The 19,081-nt window shown below is 54.9% G+C and overlaps 1 protein-coding gene across 1 annotated transcript in view; it reads left to right on the forward strand.

The window, feature by feature from the left end:
* The window catches only part of CAMTA1 (calmodulin binding transcription activator 1), a 1,074,576-nt gene that overhangs the window by 780,014 nt on the left and 275,481 nt on the right, over positions 1-19,081 (forward strand). The gene's annotated exons all lie outside the window — the stretch shown is intronic.

A 19,081-nucleotide genomic window follows, 5' to 3' on the forward strand; every position in this document is an offset into this window, starting at 1 on the left:
GAGAGCCGTCCCATTCTCCTCCCCCTTTCAGAGAAGCTCAGCTCCTTGCCCTGGGTCACAGGAGTAATGAGCACATGTTTATAGACCTGGGGCAGTCTAACTCGAGAGTCCCTGCCCTGTAGAGCCAAGCGCACAGCCTGATCCCGTTCTGACTCAGTGACCCGACGGGGAACAGCAGAGCTGCCCCAAGGGGCTTGCAAATCTGTCATCCTTATGGAAGCGGATCACCTCGTCGTTCTCGCTCACAGTGGCCAGTGGATTCAAACCAATGACTTTTCAGTTAGGGGCCAAGCTCCTTCACCACTCTGCTACTGGGGCTCTGTACCCTGAAGCAGACCCTCTGTAAATGCCTGTTCCCACCCTCACTCCCAATTGCAGAGCCTCCCAGGAAAGCAAGTAAGCTGTCACCTCAGCTACCACCTGTCCTGGTCCTTCTCATTTTCTACCAGACCTGAGGGTTTGCGTGAGGGCAGAGGCCTGGCCCTGGTCCCCAGAAGTGGCAGCTGCTGGTGGCTGCTAACCACAAGGCAGCGGTTCAAACCCACCAGTCACTCTGTGAGAGAATGATGAGGCTTTCTGCTCCCATGAAGACTTACAGCCTGGGAAACCCACAGCGGCAGTGCTACCCTGTCCTCTCGGGTGTCTGTGAGTCAGAATTGGCCCTGGCTCCTTGGCAGTGAGGTGTTGGTTCAGCTGAGTACCACTGTCCTGACACCTTGCGCTCACAGAACAGTTTCCATGAATCTGGGATGAGCTTCTCTTCCTTGCTCTGAAGGAGGGGACCTCCCTGGAGAGGGCCTGGCCCCCCAGCCACTGGTGGGAGTGGATAGGTCCTGTTCTCCAAGGATTGAAGGCTGGTGGCCCCTGGGGATCCCTGAGCTTTTTGACCCCCTTGTTCCACGGCAGCATCCTGGGAATTTGGAATGCACTGATGGAAAATAGCCCCCAGGTCCAGGGCAGAAATGTTCCCCAAACAAACGTGACCTCCCATGAGTGTCAACACCAGCCTGCCTAGCCAAAGCCACTGCCAGGTGTGAACGGCACAACAGCAAAGAGCCACTCCTGTGGAAGATGGGCCACCAGGCTAGAGAAATGAAGGGTGCAGGACCTGACCCTCCTGAGCAGGGACCCAGGGTTCCTCGCCTGAGCCTGCCCCACCCCCTGCCCGCCCTGTAGTGTAGGAGCACACTTACAAGGTTTTGAGTGGAAGTCCCTATCTCTATGCAGCCGCTCCCCTTGGAGCCTCGGTGAGCACTGGGAATGACCCACCCAGAGATTCTACAAGGGGAGTCAATGCAGACAGGCAGAGCCACCGCTCAGCTCCCTGGTCCTGAGCCAGCCCACCCATTTTTGCCAGCCTCCAGCTTCCTCCCTAGACAATAGGAATAGGTGGACAAGAGTCCTCTCCCAAAAGCCCCTCCCGGAGGAGGAAGCCCTCAGACCCTATGCTTGGCAGTAGAGGCAGAGGGTGTCCGTGCGCCTGGTGGTCCTGAGTAAGTCATGTCACCTTGAGGCGTGGCATGCTCCTCTTAGTGTTGGGGGGAGCAGCGGTGCCTAGGGCTGCTGGTAGAGTAGGCTGGGGGCTGGGTAGCCCTGGCTGCATCCCTGCTAACCTTGGACGGACAAGCCCTGGGCCTCTCTGGTGAGGGACTCCTCATCCAGCAAACAGGTGTGATAGGCCCCTCCTCAAAAGACCCCGATGAGGACGCACTGAGAATCCATTGGGGACAACTTCTTTCGACCCTGGTGGCCACAGGACACACACCAAAGTCCCGAGAGGCCACACAGGTGGCTGACACATGGATGCTGGGCCGTGTGGTGTCCCTCTCCCTGCTGTTGTTCCCAAGCAGGGCCCTGCAGCCCCTGTCCAGCTGGGGGGGGTGGGGGTGGAGGAATGCACAGTGAGGAGGGAGCCTCTCTCTCTCTCTCTCTCTCTCTCTCTCTCTCTCTCTCTCTCTCTCTCTCTCTCTCTCTCTCTCTCTCTCCTGCCTCGTCAGCAGTCCAGATGTTGTGCTGGAGACAGGTGGGATCGAATTACCCACAGGTGCCCTGGGGCTGCTTGCCCTCCCACTGTGCCATCCGCCTGCGAGATTCAATCGGGCCAGCGCAGGTTAGCAGCATATTGGATTCCGACGAGTCATATTTTAAAGCTGCCGAAGAGTTGCAGGCGACAGAAAACCTGTTTCTTTCCCATTTCAGACATCCAGGAAATTTGTACCACATGCAGCCTGCATGTCATTACACACTTTAAAATACTGCACTCGCTCCTCCCAGAGCCCGTGGATCCATCACCCGGTAGTCAGCCTATGGGCCCTCGGGGGACCCAGAAAGAACAGATCCTGCAGAGGCTGAGGCCACCCTACTGGGCACAAGGCACAGCCCCACCAGGGAGGCTGAAGTGTAAGCTGGTATTTCCCAGGAGAGGGGATGCCGGCGCTCGGAGAAGGCAGTGCAATTACAGAGGCCTGGTCTAGACCACCTGAGAGACCTGGCATCAGGACTCACTGGTGTCCACACTGGCTCCCACCCCTGTCCAAGAGCCCAGCCAACAGGTCTGCTCCATCCACAACCCAGCCAGGGTGATTATCTATCTAGGGAAGAAATGCAAATTCTCTACAAGGGCCAACAGGAAAAACCAACCCCAAACCAACACATAGAGAACCCCTAGGACATGGGAGAAGTGCCCAGTGGCTTTCTGAGACTGTAACTCTTTATGGGAGTAGAAACCCTTGTCTTCCTCCCACTGAGAGATTAGTGGTTTCGAACTGCTGACCTGGTGGTTAGCAGCCCCCTGTGTAACCAGGACACCAGCACGACTCCTAAGAGAAATACAGAGGGGTTCAAAGCCCCTAGCAAGACAAAGAGGGGTCTGGCCTTCTCAGGAGTTTGAAGTGGGGCTGGAAGGCTTCGTGGGTCTTGTCCCTGCGCATGGGCTCTGGGGGAGGCTCTTAGTGAAGCCTGAGCTGGGAGGTTATGTGAGGTAGTCTCGGCCACAAAGCTGAGGAGAATCAGTTGCACAGACAATGCATTACCAACACCCTCCTGGGTTCAGTAGTGGAATCCGGACATTCCATGGGGAAGACCTGGGTGGTCAGTGAAGAGGAACACATTGCTATGAGCAGGAGTCCACGGAGCTTCTGGACAAAGATGACCAAGGGAGAATGACCCTCGGCCCCAGTCAACCCGATGGATCACAAGGGACTGATCCACAGCAGATCAGGGGACAGAGCAGGGCTGGGCAGCGTTCCAGCATGGGGTCGCCAAGAGCCAGCAGGAGATGCAAAGGGCGCTAACAACCTCTATGCCAAGCATTGTGGCAGACAGGGGACCAGCAGGGGGAACTGAAGGCCCAGTCCCCAGCCCTGAGTGTGGACTTTCTCATGGACATTCAGACGTTGACTGTTCAGGGCCAACACCGGCCCCACACTGAGATCTGGACACCAGGTTTCCCATTCAGGAAGCAAGGCCAACCCCAACCCCGAGATCATGGGCCCCAAGGGCAGGATCTGCCCCCAGCTTGCTCCCTATTGGGCCCCAACACCTTGAAGAGGGCCCAGCCTGCATTTGGCTCTCAGTCCATCTATGTATACTCATTGGTAGCCCATTTCTCCTACATCCTTCCAGCTTCTTCCTCCAGCCACCCCACTCAACCCCCAGGAGGATGTGCAGTGCTGAGGCAGCTCCTCCAGGGGCAGGCTGATGAGCTGCTGGCCAGGAGCCTCTGAGCCCAGGCAGAGGCCAAGTGGCCAGCTCTTGGCATTGCATACAGGGCTCCACTGGGCTGAGTGGCAGGCAGGAGTCTGGCTGTGGGACTTCAGTACAGAAGAGTCTGTCTTTCTGTCAGGCCGTCCAGAGGCAGGATCATTAAGCTGGGGCTGGGCTGGGGGCCCAGGACGAGAGACTCTGCTCTGGACAGCAGGTGGGTCCAGGTTTTAACACCTTTCTCCAGGGCAGGAGACATCTCCTGAAAAACAGACTTGAGGGCAGCTGTGAAGGTCTTCGGGTGATAGAAGACCTCCCTGATGGGAGAGGGCAGGCACGGGGCTGTCCCCAGGCCTCTACCCCACACCATCAACCTAGCCCCCCATCTTCCAGGTAAAGCAGGAATATATCCCTTCTAGTGGCCATAGCTGCCTGGCGGGATGGGATTTGTTTGATAGTGGTGAGTTGGTTGGCCTACAGAAAGAAGGGGAAGATCAATCCTAAATAGTACCAGGAGGAGCTGAGTTTTTACCAAAGGGAGGGTCTCATCAGGAATTCTGGGGAGGGGGATTCAGAGTTCTTCACCGCCCCCCTCTCCCCAGGGAGTTTCCTTGCTGCAGGAGCCTCTGGGAAGCCATGCATTAAACCCAGACTACCTGTGGGAGCCCCCAAAATGGGCTAGGCCTGAGAGACCCATCCAGCTCCCTGCAGCCTGAGGGGCCCAGCTGTCTGGGCCATCACTGCAGGGATGGCGGAGCCTGTGGAAGGGGTCTCCAAGTGACACCACTCTCCAATTCCATGGGGGAAGGAGGGAGGGAGAGAGGGAGGGGTGCCAGGAGAAACAGGGGTCTCAATGAAAATGGATCGTCACAACCGGTTGCGACGAGTGGACACTGACGCGTGGCGGCCCCTCCTGTGTCCGAGTAGAACCAGACTCCCTAAGGCTTTGCGTGGCCGCGGTCTTTCGGAAGTTGGTTGCCAGGGGCAGTACATGGCATGGAAGTCCCTATCTAACCCCCTCTGGCTTCCCCCATTGCCACGAGGCAGGGGTCACACAGGGCTCCATGAGCCATCCTTCTTCAACAACTCCGACACCAACCAACCGTCCCTCCCACGCCGTTCTGCTTCTATGTTGGCTTTGGCCACACGGACGGCACTCACAGTTACATGAGGGGGAGGGAGGGGTTGTTAGGGACTGTAACGGGTTACCACAAGTCAGGATCAGAGAACAGGAAGGGTGCAGTCACTAATCCACAGCAACACCTCTCCTCAGCCAGCCACCACCTCTCTCTCTCTCTCTCTCTCTCTCTCTCTCTCTCTCTCTCTCTCTCTCTCTCTCTCTCTCTGCTCCAAAGCTTCTCAGCCATGTGGTCCCTTGGCCTCTGCCTTCCTGGACCAGGAAGTCCATCTGTCCTCTGTCTCACTGTCCCATGGTCTCAGCGCCACTCCTTTTGCTCTGCCCTGTAGTTTCCATGCCACAGTCTGGTGCCTCTGGACTTGGCCTCTGCCACTTCAGACAGAGACCTCAGCATGCTCTTCTGATGGGCTTTGCTGCTTCAGAGACGGCTCATGTTCTTTATAGCCAAATTCACTGCCATCGAGTCGATGCTGACTCATTGCGACCCTATAGGACAGGGCAGAACTGCCCCTGGGGGTTTCTGAGACTCAATCTTTATGGGAGTAGAAAGCCCCATCTGTCTTTATCCGGTGGAGAATGCCTGCTGGTTTTGAACCACTGACCTTGCGGTTAACAGCCCAACATGTAACCACTGTGCCACCAGGGGTCCTCTGTCCATCTTCTCCCTGGATGGAGTGGGGTGTGGGGAGTGGAGACTCCAATCTCACAGGCTGGTTGGATTAGGTGGCACCCAGGAATCTCTGGGTGGTGCAGATGGTGAACGTGTTTGCCCACTCACCAAAGGTTGGTGCTTTGAATTTCTTGAGAGGTGCAAGAGAAAGTTCTGGTGTGTTGGAGCCAAGGGCTAGTCTCAGAAACCCCCAGGGCAGTTCTACTCTGTCTTGTCAGGTTGTGATGAGTCTGCCCAGACTCGATGGCAGTGAGATTTGGGCAGAGATCTCGGGGAAGTGTAAACAGCCAGCACTAGTCTACCAGCCTGTTGGCGAGTGAGACCCACTCAGGGACTCCATTGAAGGAAAATCCCTACGGTCTGGTTCCTGAAAGATGTCAGCCAAGCAAAGCCTCCAGCAGCTGTACTCCGTACCACGAGGGTTGCCGTGCGTCAGAATCCACCCAACACCAATGGTTTTGTTCGGGCTTATTGCCAGAGGGCCATTGGTGGCTCCATGGTAGAATCCTCCCCTTAGATGACAGAGACCTGGGTTCGAGTCCCTGCCCGTGCTCCTTATGTCTGACCACCGCCTATCTCTCAGTGGAGGCCCGTGGGTTGCTGTGCAGCTGAACCGGTTCCAGAGGAGTTTTGAGACTCAACTAGACTAGGCAGAAAGGCCTGGTGATCACACTCTGAAATCCAGCCAGTGGATACCCTCTGGACCCATAGCTGATCATGGGGATGGCACAGAACCGGTGACAGAGTAGCCCTAAGTCTGGGGCGGAGTCAACAACAGCTAACAGTGATTCTTATTAGTATTATTATCCCCAGTTTTTCAGACGAGGAAATTGAGGCTCAGCAGATTCACCCAGCGAATGGGTGCCACCCTGAGCTCCTGGAAGGTCCGATGGGCTCAGGTGCTTGCAGGTGGTGGGCGCAGAGCCTGGCTAGGAGGGCGTCATGATGCTTCTGGCTGCTGAGCCCACTCTGATTTGTGACTCCATAAGACCAGGTCGCACGCTGCTCCCCCACAGATGGTTCTGCTGCAGTGTGTGTGTGTGTGTGTGTTCGATCCCTGGCGCTGGTGGGTGCCTCCCTCCCCGGTGTGTGTGTGTGTGTGTGTGTGTGTGTGTGTGTGTGTTCGATCCCTAGCGCTGGTGGGTGCCTCCCTCCCCGAAGGGCTCAGCCCTGCTGTCCTTTCTCTTCTGTAGAGATGTTTTCGTGAACTTGAGAAGAAATCGGGAAAAGGCCGATTCCCTCTGTCCAGCCCATTAATTCTGCATGCTCAGGCCCGAATTAACCTTGGCAAGCCTTCGAGAGGAGAGAGTAATTCTAACCTTAAAAATCTGCTGATTAAAGCTGGTTTCAGGAATTCTATTTCACTTAATGTCTTGGCAGGGAGCCCAGCCTCGCATTAACATAGCCACAGACTTGGCCCTGGCTCTTCTTCTCCCTCTCAATAAACAAAGCTCCGTGGCCCGGTTTCAAGCAAGAATTCCCCTCCTAGATTCCTCCACTGTGGGGTGGGGGCCCAAATGGCATAGCTCTGGGGCTGGAATCCCAGCAGGCTCTAGAGAAGAGCAGGTATTACATCTGGAAGTTTCACACAGCCCCAGGCCAGCCAACATTGTGGAAGTAGAAGGAACTGTTTCCTGGCCATGTACGCCGCCGAACTGCGCACCACCATCCCTGCAGCCTCACCTGTCCCCCTGGGAACCGAGGCTGAGGTTGTGAATGAGCAGGGACCGGGCAAGAGCCCCGGAAAGGCGCGAGGCTCTCCTAGCCCCAAAGGAAGCGGCTCCTGGCTCATTGCAATGGCTCCTTCTCTGCACATTGGTCATCTCTTGGGACTACAATGTGCAAGACCCCATGAGGGATGTTTTGGCGAGCAAACTCCGAGAGACTTGCCTGTGGGAGTGCCATTTTCTCGTCAGAGAAGGCTCAGTACTTGGTGCAGGTGTGCCTGGTACATGAGGTGCCCTCATACCTGTGAGCAGAGGGAGGGCGCATAGATACAATGATGCAGTGATGAATGGAAGGAATCTAAGATTGGATGGATGGAGGGAAAGCATAGAGGGAGGGAAAGGAGGAGGAAGAATCGAAGGGAAAAAGGTGGATGGAATAAAGCGAGGAAAATTAGGTAGCAGGACGAAGGATAGATGAATGAATGTGGGCAGAGTAAATAGAGGGAGGGAGGGAGGAAAAGAAGCAGGGAGTGGGTAAAGAAGGGTGGAAGGACGGAAAGGAGGAACGGATGGGTGGAAGGAATAAAGTGAGGTAGGGGATGGGCAGGAAGCCCACCAGCCGTTGGCCCTACCATGGCATAACCACTCTCAGGAGCTGGTTCGCCCATCACCTGGCGCAGCTCCAAGGGCTGGACTGCAGCAGTCCACTTAGACGAGGGGAAGACATGGCGTTTGATTTCTTTATTCCATGCCCAGGACTTTTAGGAAGGATTTGAGCTATAAACAGCATGGATATATTGAAACTGCCTAAAAGCACTAGGGCCTGAGGGCTGCGTATCTGCGTGCTGCTGAGAGCCCCATGAAGCTGTGGGTCATGAACCAGCACATGGACACACGCCGGCTGGGGCTGCTGCTCAGTGAGGGCTGTGAGAGGGTGGCGAGCCAGGCGCAGCCCACCTGCGTGAGGCCACGGGGAGCCAGACCGTGCCAGGAAGCGTCTCTGAGATCCAGGGGCTTCAGACCCTCCAGCAGGTGTTCCTTCTGGCAGGTGTGGAGCGGTTTGGCCGAGTGCTGGGGAGGATGAGTAGGCAAGGGAGGGCGGTGTGAAGCGACAGGTGAGGCAGCCAGGTAGCTGGGCCTCCTCTCAGCAGGGCTCTTCCCTTGGTCCAGGGACCACTGATACCAGCTCCCTGTCTGGGTCCCAGAGAGATTCATAACCTGGACCTCCTCCCTCTCTAAATCTAAATTTATCTTATTATCAATTTTAGCTATTATTCCATTTTATGCCCACTAATTTATTAATCCTGGAAACCCCCATCCCCCATAAAAACAATAAAACAGAAGCTCTGGGGACTTTATTTATATCTTTAAACATGATTTTTATGCCTTTTTATCTACAAATTCATTTAATGTTTATTGCCCTCCTCACTCATGCTGTGGTTAGGCTGCCAGGCTGCCCACCCCTCTTCTTCAAAGCAGCTTTGCCTGCCCCATGAAGGGGTCCCAGGTGCGCCTCGCAGAGGAGCAGGTGGAGGAGAGGACCCTGCTTCAGGGCCTGGGCACTGCTGGGTTTGGTGTTCTGCAGTGGCCCTGCAGCAGGACACTCCCCTGCACTGGTCCCTGATGGAGAGACAGGGAGGGAGCTCTCTACAACCTGATTCTCACCTGGGCCCATCCCAACGTCTCCAAGTCCTGCTCCAGCTCCTGCCAGCACTCAGGCTACAGAGTGAGCTAGAAGAGTTCCCCAAGGTGGGCCATACCACCCCCTGGGGTGCTCGAAGAACCCAAGGGTGCTGCAGGAGCAGATACCTACACTTTTTCCTGCATGATGGGCTACAGCCCACAAACTTTCAATTGTCAGGCAAGTGCTGAGTAATTCCTCACCACGGCAACACCTGAAAAAGGCCAGTGGGCTGAATAAGTTGGGGAGCCAATGACCTAGAATGTTGTCTGTACAGATGTGGCCCCTCCCTTGAGACCTGATAACCCCTCTTTCCATGGGCTCCTGACAGGGTTTCTGCTGATACTCACTCAGGCCCAATGTCATGAGCCTGACGGGCCAGACAGAACTCCTCCCTTCTCCCCAATGGACAGCCTACTCCTGCCCTCCCTCGAAGACCCTGGGGTCTGCAGCGCCTTCTCTGCATGCTCCTGGCACTCTCCTCCTCCGTACACCCCCCCACACTCTAGGCTGTCTGCCCAGTTTCCAAAGTAGGGGGCCCACTTTCTATAGGGGTGTGGAGTGAGGCGCAGTGCCCTGGCCGATTCTGCCTCCTATCCCACTCTCATCCATGCCAACAGCCGCCTTCTCTGAACCAAAAGACCCTGTGACGTATGCTTCTACATTCCTCCAGCCCGAGACCCCTCCCTGCACCACCAGGCCCGGCTGCCAGCCCCGCCCCTCCAACCCATGTGCAGTAGCCTTCTGTGCCTCTGAAGGGGCCTGTGGGACCCCATCTCAGTCTTGCTCTAATGGCCCCCGGTGACCCAGGCATCTCTGAGCCTCCACTTCCACGTCTGCAGAGAAGGATAAAACTGTCCCTTCTTCAAAGATGGCTGATTGCCCTGGCCGATCCTCCCCTCCCCTGCCCTCCTGGCTCACCTAGGGCCCCATGAATGTTGGGTTCAACTTATGAAAGGGCAGGAGCCCCACAGGCCAGGGAGTGTCTCTGTACCTAGAGAGGGCCCTGGGGAATGATCTTGGGGAGCCTGTGCACCTCTGCAGAGGGCACCCTCAAGAAGCTGCAATGTGAGGGGCTTGCTTCTTAAGGCCTTGGGGCCCCTGGTGATGCCATGAGACCGGGCAGTGCTGGCAGCTGCAGGTATAACCGCAGGTGGTCGGGTTGGAGGTCCAGGTGGGTCTCAGTGCATGGGCTTGGCAGGACCCAGGCAGCTCTAGGAGAAGCCATGTCGGATGGTCTTAGCAGAGAGACAGGGCTGGAGGCCTGGTCAATGATGATCTAATATTCTAAATCTCTGCTGTCACCCAACCCTGGAGGCCAAATCAGATTGCAATCCATTTAGCTCAAACTAATTTTAAAGCAATTCACTATTTAACAAGTTCTGAGGCCCGGTGCCTTTTGCAGGCAGCATGCGAATTGAATCATTTGGTCTAATCTGAGATTAATACTAGCCAAATCCCTCAGCCAGGGCAGTCACAGAAGCAGCCTGAAGACTCCATCCCTTAGTCTTTGACACGTGCTAGGCTAGAAGACCCGCTGTCTGCACAGCGGTCCATGTCTGAGAGAGGCAGTGGGAGGAGCAGCAGGGACCTTGGAGGCAGGCAGGCTGGGCTAGAAGCCTCCTCCTGGCTCTCCCACATCGTGTCACCCTGCACACATCATTCAACACCTGGAGGCCTCTCCTTTGAGGATGACGTGTGACCGTCACAGGTCCTGCCTAGGCCCCATTGTGCACCCTGCCGGAGTAGCTGCAGATGTCGGTAGAGCATTCCCCTCCACCAGCTCTTTGAAGATCACTTGCTTCTCCCTGTGATGTCACAGCTCGACAGGAAGGGGACACCTTACCTGCTCTGGGAACTCTGCACCTCTGCCCTTCGTAGACAGACAGATAGCAGAGGGAGACAGATGTTGTTACGTTGGCTCTGCCTCACAATAACCCCACCCAGCACCATGAGACCTTGCCCAGGCCTGTGCTCACCTCACGGTCACCAGCCTGTCCAAGTCCATTGCCCCATTGTCCCAGCTCTGTGCCTGCCACACTCACTCTCAGGTTTCTGGGGACAGACCTCTCTGAGCCATAGAAGGAGCACTCTTGTACCTATGTTCAGGGTGCCACTTGGGCTCAGTCACCCCCATGTGGAGTGAGGCCATGGCTCAGTTACCTGTGTTCAGAGTGGAGTTTGGCCTCAGTCACCTCCACGCAGAGTGAGACCAAGGCTCAGTTACCTGTGTTCAGAGTGGAGTTTGGGCTCAGTCCCCTCCATTCAGAGTTAGGCCAAGGCTCATTTACCTATGTGCAGGTTGGGGCTGGGGCGCAGTCACCTGAGTACCAGGCAGGCTCAAAGCAGACTGCAGTAAAAATTTGTGCAAAACTAGCTCAACCCACTCCTTTTACATCTGAACTGAGGCTGAGCCCAGCCCGTGCCGGGTGCCCTTTCTCTGGGGAGCATGACTGCCCCCATCTAACCCAGCACACCTCTCACCTGCTCCTGCCCAGAACAATCTGAGCAAATGCTGCCTCTGTTCCCCTCTTGCTTCAGAGCTGGATTAAAGTGTTATCTCCTGGGTGGGTTTTCCTTGACCTTCTATTATCTCTCTTTCTCCCATCACCTTGATACTTGTGACACGTTTTAAAACGATTAATCTCTGTCATTTCTCTGGCAGATACAAGTGTGTGAGATAACCAGGCACCCCGCGTCTATTTCCATCCTGATTGCCTTTGTGTGGACAGGCACCTCCCTGCAGAGGAGAGGCTGGCCCAGGGGAGCCCCAGGGTCCCAGGGTCAGGCCATTGCAGGGCTGTGGGCTGTGCAGCCCCAAGCTGGACTGTGCTCCCGGTCCCCTGCTGGTGGCCCCACAGCTGGGGCATGTGGGCCAGCACCATTTGCTGAGAAGTAGCCTAGGGACCCTCATGAAGAGGATTATCGATGGAGATTTGCTGGTAAACACTCTCATTGCAGGACACAGCGGGTGTTATCCGGCATTAGAGAAGGCTTTGGGGAGGGATGGGGGAGCTTTTCTGGCTGTCTGCTCTCAGAGCGGCTGACTGATGGAGTCCAACTAACCCAGGTAGAATGGCTACAAAGAGGAGCCCCTACTAGAGGTGAGCGAAGGAGCCCTGATGACCTAGTGGGATACATGGTGGTCTGTTACCCAGAGGTCTAACCCACCGACCCCTCTGCAGGAGGAAGATGAGGCTTTCTGCTCCTGGAAAGAGTCACAGAATCAAAAGTCCACAGCAGCAGTCCCACCCTGTCCTGGAGGGTCACTGGCAGCGAGAATTGACTCCCTGGCAGGGAGAGAGGCAGGAGGGGCGTGAGGAAAGAGGCAGTTACAGGCTAAGAGGAGAGGAGATGAAAGGAAGGAGGAGGAGGAGGAGGAGGAAGAGGAAGAAGAGAAAGAGGAGAAGGTGGTAACCGAGTAAGGCAGTGGGGGGGGGGGCTGTATCAGCTTGTTGAATACACAGTGAGGATCTAATCTGGAACCCTTACTGAATAGTCACAAGAAAAAGTTTACAACACAGAGATCCATTGCCATTCAGCAAAGGCAGACTCCTATGACCTCATGCGCTACTCAGTGAGGTCGCCAGGCCTTTCTTCCAGAGTGTCTCTTGGGGTGGGGTTGGGGGTTCTATGTCCCGCTGGGCTGTCTCGAGAAACAAAGCCAGTGAGGTTCATATAGGTGCAAAAAGGACTTTCTCTCAAGAAGAAATCCCAGCTCAGGTCTGAGTGGGGGCCTCTTCAGACTCACCTAGCTGCAGCTGGAGGACCCAGAAAGGTGAAGCAAGGAAGCAGGGAAATCACAGGTCAATGGGTGCAGAGTCACCTAGATTCAAGGTCAGTAAGACATGGCAGGGTGCCCACAGCTGTCTAGTTTGGCAACCCACGTGGGGCCGCCCCTGGAGGCTGGCACAGAGTCCTAACAAGGAGGAAGATTAGGGCAGGAGGAAGAAGTTTCCAGTGTCTGGTATTAAAAGCCCACACCCCCAAGAAGTCATCATCCGGCTGGCTGCACTCCATCCCTGCACTTTCATACTGGTGCAAGTTGACATAAAATCTTACTGCCTTGTAGTCTTACCTGTCTGTACCACCTGGGGATTTCTAGGAAGACAGCTGCTGACTTTCAAACATTCCATCTCCCCAAGCAGAGCCCTGGCACCTCCACAAGTCCTCTCCCTCCTCTGTGACGTCCCCAGATCTGGGCCCCTGGCTTCCCGAGCTCCAGGAGCCCTGACCAGCCACCTCTGTCCTGGGTCCCTGCTCTTGCTCTCTGGGGCAGCACTGTCCAGGAGCACATCCTATGGTGACAGAATGGTTTCCTGGGCCATAGTCTAACGGGTCACCAGCTGTGGCCCTTGAAATGTGGCTCCTGTGACTGAGGAACTGAAGTTTTGTGTTTTTATTTAATTTTCCTTCATTTACACTTATTTCCATAGTCCCATGTGGCTTTCGTGGCCGGTTTCTGACTCACAACGACTTTATAGGACAGGGTCGAACTGCCCCTGTGGGTTTCTCAGACTAATTCTTTCAGGGAATAGAAAGCCTCGTCTTTCTTCCTAGGAGTAGCTGGTGGATTCAAACCACTGACCTTGCAGTTAGCAACCTACCATGTAACCAGTATGCCACCAGGCCTCCCCACATGTACCTAACGGCCACCATATTGAGAATGGCCTCTTTCTCAATGGTGCTTTGTTGGGGACATTCCTTTTCTGGGCCAGAGTAGGAACCCCCGCCCCCCTCTAAGGACGTGTCATCTGTTACTTGACTGAGACAGGATGCGTCCACGGTGTTGTCGGCGGTCTCGTTTGAGATAGAAAACAGATATAAAGACCAGTAGAAAATGTGACTGACACAGAGGATGCATGGAGGGTTAGAAGAGCTGTAAGAGCCCCAAGAAATGATTGAGTAATTTTTATAAAAAGGGCAGAATAGAAATGGGGGTGTGGGTAGAGGAGATAGATCCCGAGATGCGTGACAATCTCCCAGGGGAAGCTGAAGTGACCAGGGCCCTTCCTCCCTGAGAGCCCACAGAGCGGGAAGCCTGTGCCCTGAAGTCCTACTTTGGCCCAATCACTGTGAGCGAGAAGTTTGTTGCATGGTATTTCTGTTAGGGCCACGTTCGAGAATGCAGACAATACCCACAGCAGAGCGCACAACCTCCTGATGGGCCCATGAGACCCACGGCTCCTCTTTCTGGTGGCTCATCCTGAAGGACCCCTCTGGCCGGCTGAGCCCCAGGGGAGGCTCCCTGGGTGAAGAAAGGCTGACAGACTCTGGCTGGGCAGGGTTTTCCTGGACTGTGGAGGGAGGTGCACGCACAGAATGAGGGGCTGGGTAGGGAGTATGGCCTGCTGGGGACAGCGGGTTGACTATGGTCTAGAGCTGATGTGCATAGACGACCTTTGAAAGGCTCTGACCTAGCCTGGAATTTTCTGGAATCCCATCTGCTCGTCTAAGTTCCACTCCCACATCAGCTCAGATGGTTGGGTCCTGCCAGCTTCGCTCTTGGTGGGCACTGGAGGTGGAAGGAAAGCATTGGATGTGTGTGTGTGCGTGAGAGAGAGAGAGAGAAAGCCGGGTCAGACAAGTTCATTAAGACCTGGACAGGAAGGGAAGCTCCTGCCACAGCCCAACATCCTGACCAAGAAAACTGCTCACCTAGCAGGCCCTCTTTGACCTTGGGGAGCCCCCAGCTCGTGGCTGAGCCTGAGAGAAGTGGAATGACCCCCAGCGCTCCCCTCGAGGAGATTGGCGGCTGACGCTACCCTATACAACATCATTTTCCTGGCCGGCAGCATTTATTTAGAATTGAAGGGAGCTCACACTTGCTCTTGGTTTCCTCTGTAATTTTATCTTTCTGTTTCTTTCTGTTTTTTTCATAATCCCCCATAGTGTCATAAAAGCAATTTTGAGTATTTAAGAAAAAAATTCTTTCTTGTTCAACTGTCGTGTGCAAGGGAAGCTGTCGGGCCTTAATCCCCCACATGTAACTAACTCTGAAGTTGCCTCCGTCTGAAGGGGGAAGCTCTCCTGAGTCTCCTATAAATATTGAGTTGTTTTCTCTTTGCCTGTCTCTGCGCACACACAGAAGCGAAGGGACCCCAGGCACGTCTGCACACACTGTCACACTTACGGCACACATAGCCGCAGCCAGGAGCCATAACTGCATCCGACTCACCCTGTGAACACATCCTGGTCCCGCAGGGAGAAGCCCAACTCAGGCCCCCCCCCCCACCCAAAAGACACCAGAGGCTGATCCAAAAGTGAACGGAAGGAAGGAAGGAAGGAAGGAAGGAAGGAAGGAAGGAAGGAAGGAAGGAAGGAAGGAAGAAAGAAAGAAAGAAAGAAAGAAAGAAAGAAAGAAAGAAAGAAAGAAAGAAAGGAAGGAAGGAAGGAAGGAAGGAAGGAAGGAAGGAAGGGAAAGACAGACCATCGGGCATTTGTGTAACATCACTACAGACAAACTCGATTGCTTTTTTGATTAGCGGGTAAAAGGAATGGATTTGATACTCCGCCTTGTGGAATATTGTGCAATTAATCCCCAATTGGCTTGGTAATGACATTGTCATATGGACTGGAAGCTGACAGAAACACTGCAAAGGGAGGGGTTGCCAGTAACAGGGCCACCCTGTGGGGACTTGGGGGGCAGACATGAATGGAAGGGCATGAGGTACAGGATGGTTGCTGGCATGTTCCCCAAGTCCTCCTGAAACGCCCAAGTGCACAGCTGCCTGGCCCTTCGCCTTGGCCTCGAAACCACTCCTGTCAAGCCGGGGCCCAGACCTCCCCACTCACTGCTTCCTGTTGACCTTACTCAACTCAGACATCCTATATGGGCCTCTGGGTCACCAACTAGGAACCTGGCAGGGCCTCCTCCAGCCTGCTGCTCCCCCCAGGTTTTCTGGCTCCATGAACGGCATAGCCAGAATGCCGGGCGCCATCCACTCCCTTCCGTCCTCGTCGCCACCACCATCACTGGGCCCCTGTGTGCCCCCTGGATCTGATCTTTGTGCCCCCACTCTTGCTCTCCCAGGCTGCCCGGTGAGCTTTCCAAAATGCAGAGGCGGTCGTTCTATTGCTCTGTCCCCCACCGTCCCAGGAGAGAAGCAGGCCCCTTCCTGTGACCCATGTGGCCTTCCATGATCTCTTGTCATAGCCTGTTCCCCATGGATCCAAAACCTGTACAGCCCATGCTCCCCCACCTTCCCACCCCCCGCCCGCACACCCTTCCTGATGCTGGAAGCCTCCTCCCCTTGGCTGAGTCCTGCTCGCCTGACCCTCTATCTGCACTGTGATGTCACAGCCGTGACAGTGACAACACCATTACCACAACCCCCTCCCTGGCCAGTGACTGGCCCTATTGGGGTTGCACTAGATCCAACAGTCACCTCACAGCTCTGAGGTGACCCATTTGGCAGCCTGGAAGGACGAGGTGCCTCTGAGCTGAAGAGAGGCAGAAATGACATGCAAGCCGGTCGGTCCTCCCACCCTGAGCAGACTCCCCACTCTCCTGTGTCCCTGCCTGGTGGCTCCAGTTCATGCAAATCGGATTACCATAAGCCTCTTTCCGCAGCCCCTCAACACGTGGCAGTTTTCCTGGAGACTGAAGTTTAACCCTTCAAGCTCTAAAAGGCTTTCACTGACTGAAAAAGGGACAGGGGATGGATACTTCCATTGGTTTGGGGGGAGGGAAATGGAATGGAGAGATGATAGGATTTTTCCACGAACCTTTTGAAGCCCCTCGGACCCTAAAGCCCTTAGCCTTCAGGACCATCTCTGGGTCCTTGCCTGGACCAGGTGCAAGAGACCTGTGTCCACGGAGAACCATCTTTCTGGAACATCTTCATTCCAAACTCCCTGCCCTTTGTGAGCTCCCAGCCCAAGGAAGACGCGGCAGCACAGGAAGGAGTCAAATGCCCTAGAGCTTCTTAAGACCCTTTGCATCCATTTTCCTCCCCATCTGAAGCCCTTGAGAAGTGCTAGCGGGTACAAAGGACCCCTGGTGGTGTGGTGGGTTCCGTGCTACTGTGAGGTGGGCAGTTCAACTCCCCCAGCCCCTCCAGAGAGAGATGACCATGCTGTCTGCTCCTATAAAGCTTTACAGCCTCAGAAACCCTTCTCTGTCCTAGAGGATCCTGTAGGGTGGCTCTGAGTCAGAATCAGCTGGATGACAATGCTTTGTGCACACGCATTCTTCTGAGGAAGAAAGGCCTGCTCCCATCGAGGTGACACCCGAGAAAAACCCACAGCTCTCCTCTGGGAAAGCTCCGCCACGTCTCCTCTGGAACACGTGGGTTCGTCATGAGGCAGAACCTATTGGGCGTCAACTGGTTTGGGGCTTGTTCTGTTTCATTTTGTTTGGCGACGTTTCGCACGGGTTTGCTCCCATCGTGGGCCTGCCTGGAGCCTCGCCTCCCTTCTCCCCACTCCCGACCACGGTGCCTCTCATCTGATGAGACCAGAGACAGCAGATCACCACAGTGGTTCGCGTAATATCTAAAAATAGAGTAACTAGGTTCTGAGTGAGGCCCCGAGGGTTCCTCTGATTAAAATGTATGAGCCTTGATATAGAAAAGGCAATTTTTCTTTGCAGCTTCATTTTGCTTATCAGATGGTTCTGGGCCGTCACCAGCAAGATGGTCCCGGGGAGGCAGGCACTGCACTGGACACAGGAGGTGTTGGGTAAAGTCTCAGGGGTTCCTGAGTGTACGGGTCTGTTGATGCAGAAGCCCAATGCAGACGCGGCGGGCAGGCAGCGAACCAAGGGGCAAACGATGTTGACTATCAGCCCTGCTCTTTCCAAGTCCGAGAAAAAGCTTTGGGGAGGGGAAGGAGGGATGTGACTGCAAACCCTGAAGAGGCTCAACACATAGTCAGAAAAAACAGATGCCAAGAGGACTCTGGCCGCAGTTTCTGTCTCCCTGATGGGGTGGGTTATGCATGTGGGGCTGCTAATCCCAAGGTCAGCCATGTGAAACCACCAGCCACTTTACGGAGAATACGATGGGGGCTTCTACTCCTGTAAACAGTTAGAGTCCCAGTTAGACCTTGACCTACGGGTTCCCTTTGAGTTAGTTGGAATCGACTCAATGGCAGGGAGTTGGAAACATTTGGCTCACAGCTCGCGCAAACACCATGAAGTTGCCAACCAGAATGTGCAAATCGCCAAAGAAAAGATCTGACCAAAGTGTGTTGGCGGGGGAGGTGGGATAGGGGTTGGCTGAGGCTGGGCCGAGGAGAGGACCAGAGGGATTGTTTATTTGCTACCACCAAACATTTAAAGGAAAGGCCTCATCGGGCAAGAGCAAGGAGTGTGTTCTCCAGAAGCACAGGCGTTTGGAACGCAGCAAAGTTGGGGCAGAATGTTGTCTTAATAATAAACACATTTCATGGGCAAGAATTGCAAGGGAATTGTTTAAATTAATTTCTGCTCTGTTTGTTTGGTTGGTACAGGGCTGTAAGTCCCGGCTGACAGAGAGCTGGAAAAGTTCTAACATATTGGAAACCTGACTTTCTTCCATCTAGGATCCCATAGTCCGAAAGGACTTCTCTTCTAACCCTGCTAGCCAGACAGACAGGGCTCACATAGACGGCTGGCCTCCCCAGACCACACTTGGCCTTGGTGGGGAGTGTAAATGACGTCTAATGAAAACCTTACATCCAGAGCAGCTGGCCACGGCTCTCTGGGGACAGGGGCAGAGTTGGGATGAAAATGAGGCAAGTGCGTGGGAAGACCCGTTCCCACTTTTCTTCATGGGAGGCTTTGTTGGCCTTGCATTCTCCTCCAGTCCCATTCCTTCTAGAACATTCTTGGGGGAGCCAGGGGACTGTAAAAGAGACAGAAGGAATATGATGCCAATGACGGAATTGGAGACCACCAAGGGAAAGACTTTGATCCTGGCTTTGAGTGACTTTTGGCCTTGAGATTGTCCCCCTTGACATCAACGAGCCACCTCAGGGAAGGCAGGTGGCCACCTGGTCCTCAAACTCGGACTCCCATTGTGAGAGGGGCCTGGTTGATTGCTCTTCTCAGGGGGCCCCTTTGTTCTGACAGCAAACACACACACACACACCCATTGTGCTCTGGGCACAGGCACCCCAGAAACTGTCCCACAGGGTCAGGCCTCCCACACGAGCTGAGCCTACCGCATCCACTCCGTGGGCCCGCCAACATGGGCCTTGTAGGCAGCCTGCCCACCCCACAGCTGTCTGCCCCTTGTCAT

Source organism: Tenrec ecaudatus, chromosome 1 (assembly GCF_050624435.1).
Source record: "Tenrec ecaudatus isolate mTenEca1 chromosome 1, mTenEca1.hap1, whole genome shotgun sequence".
Classification (NCBI taxonomy): Eukaryota; Metazoa; Chordata; class Mammalia; order Afrosoricida; family Tenrecidae; genus Tenrec; species Tenrec ecaudatus.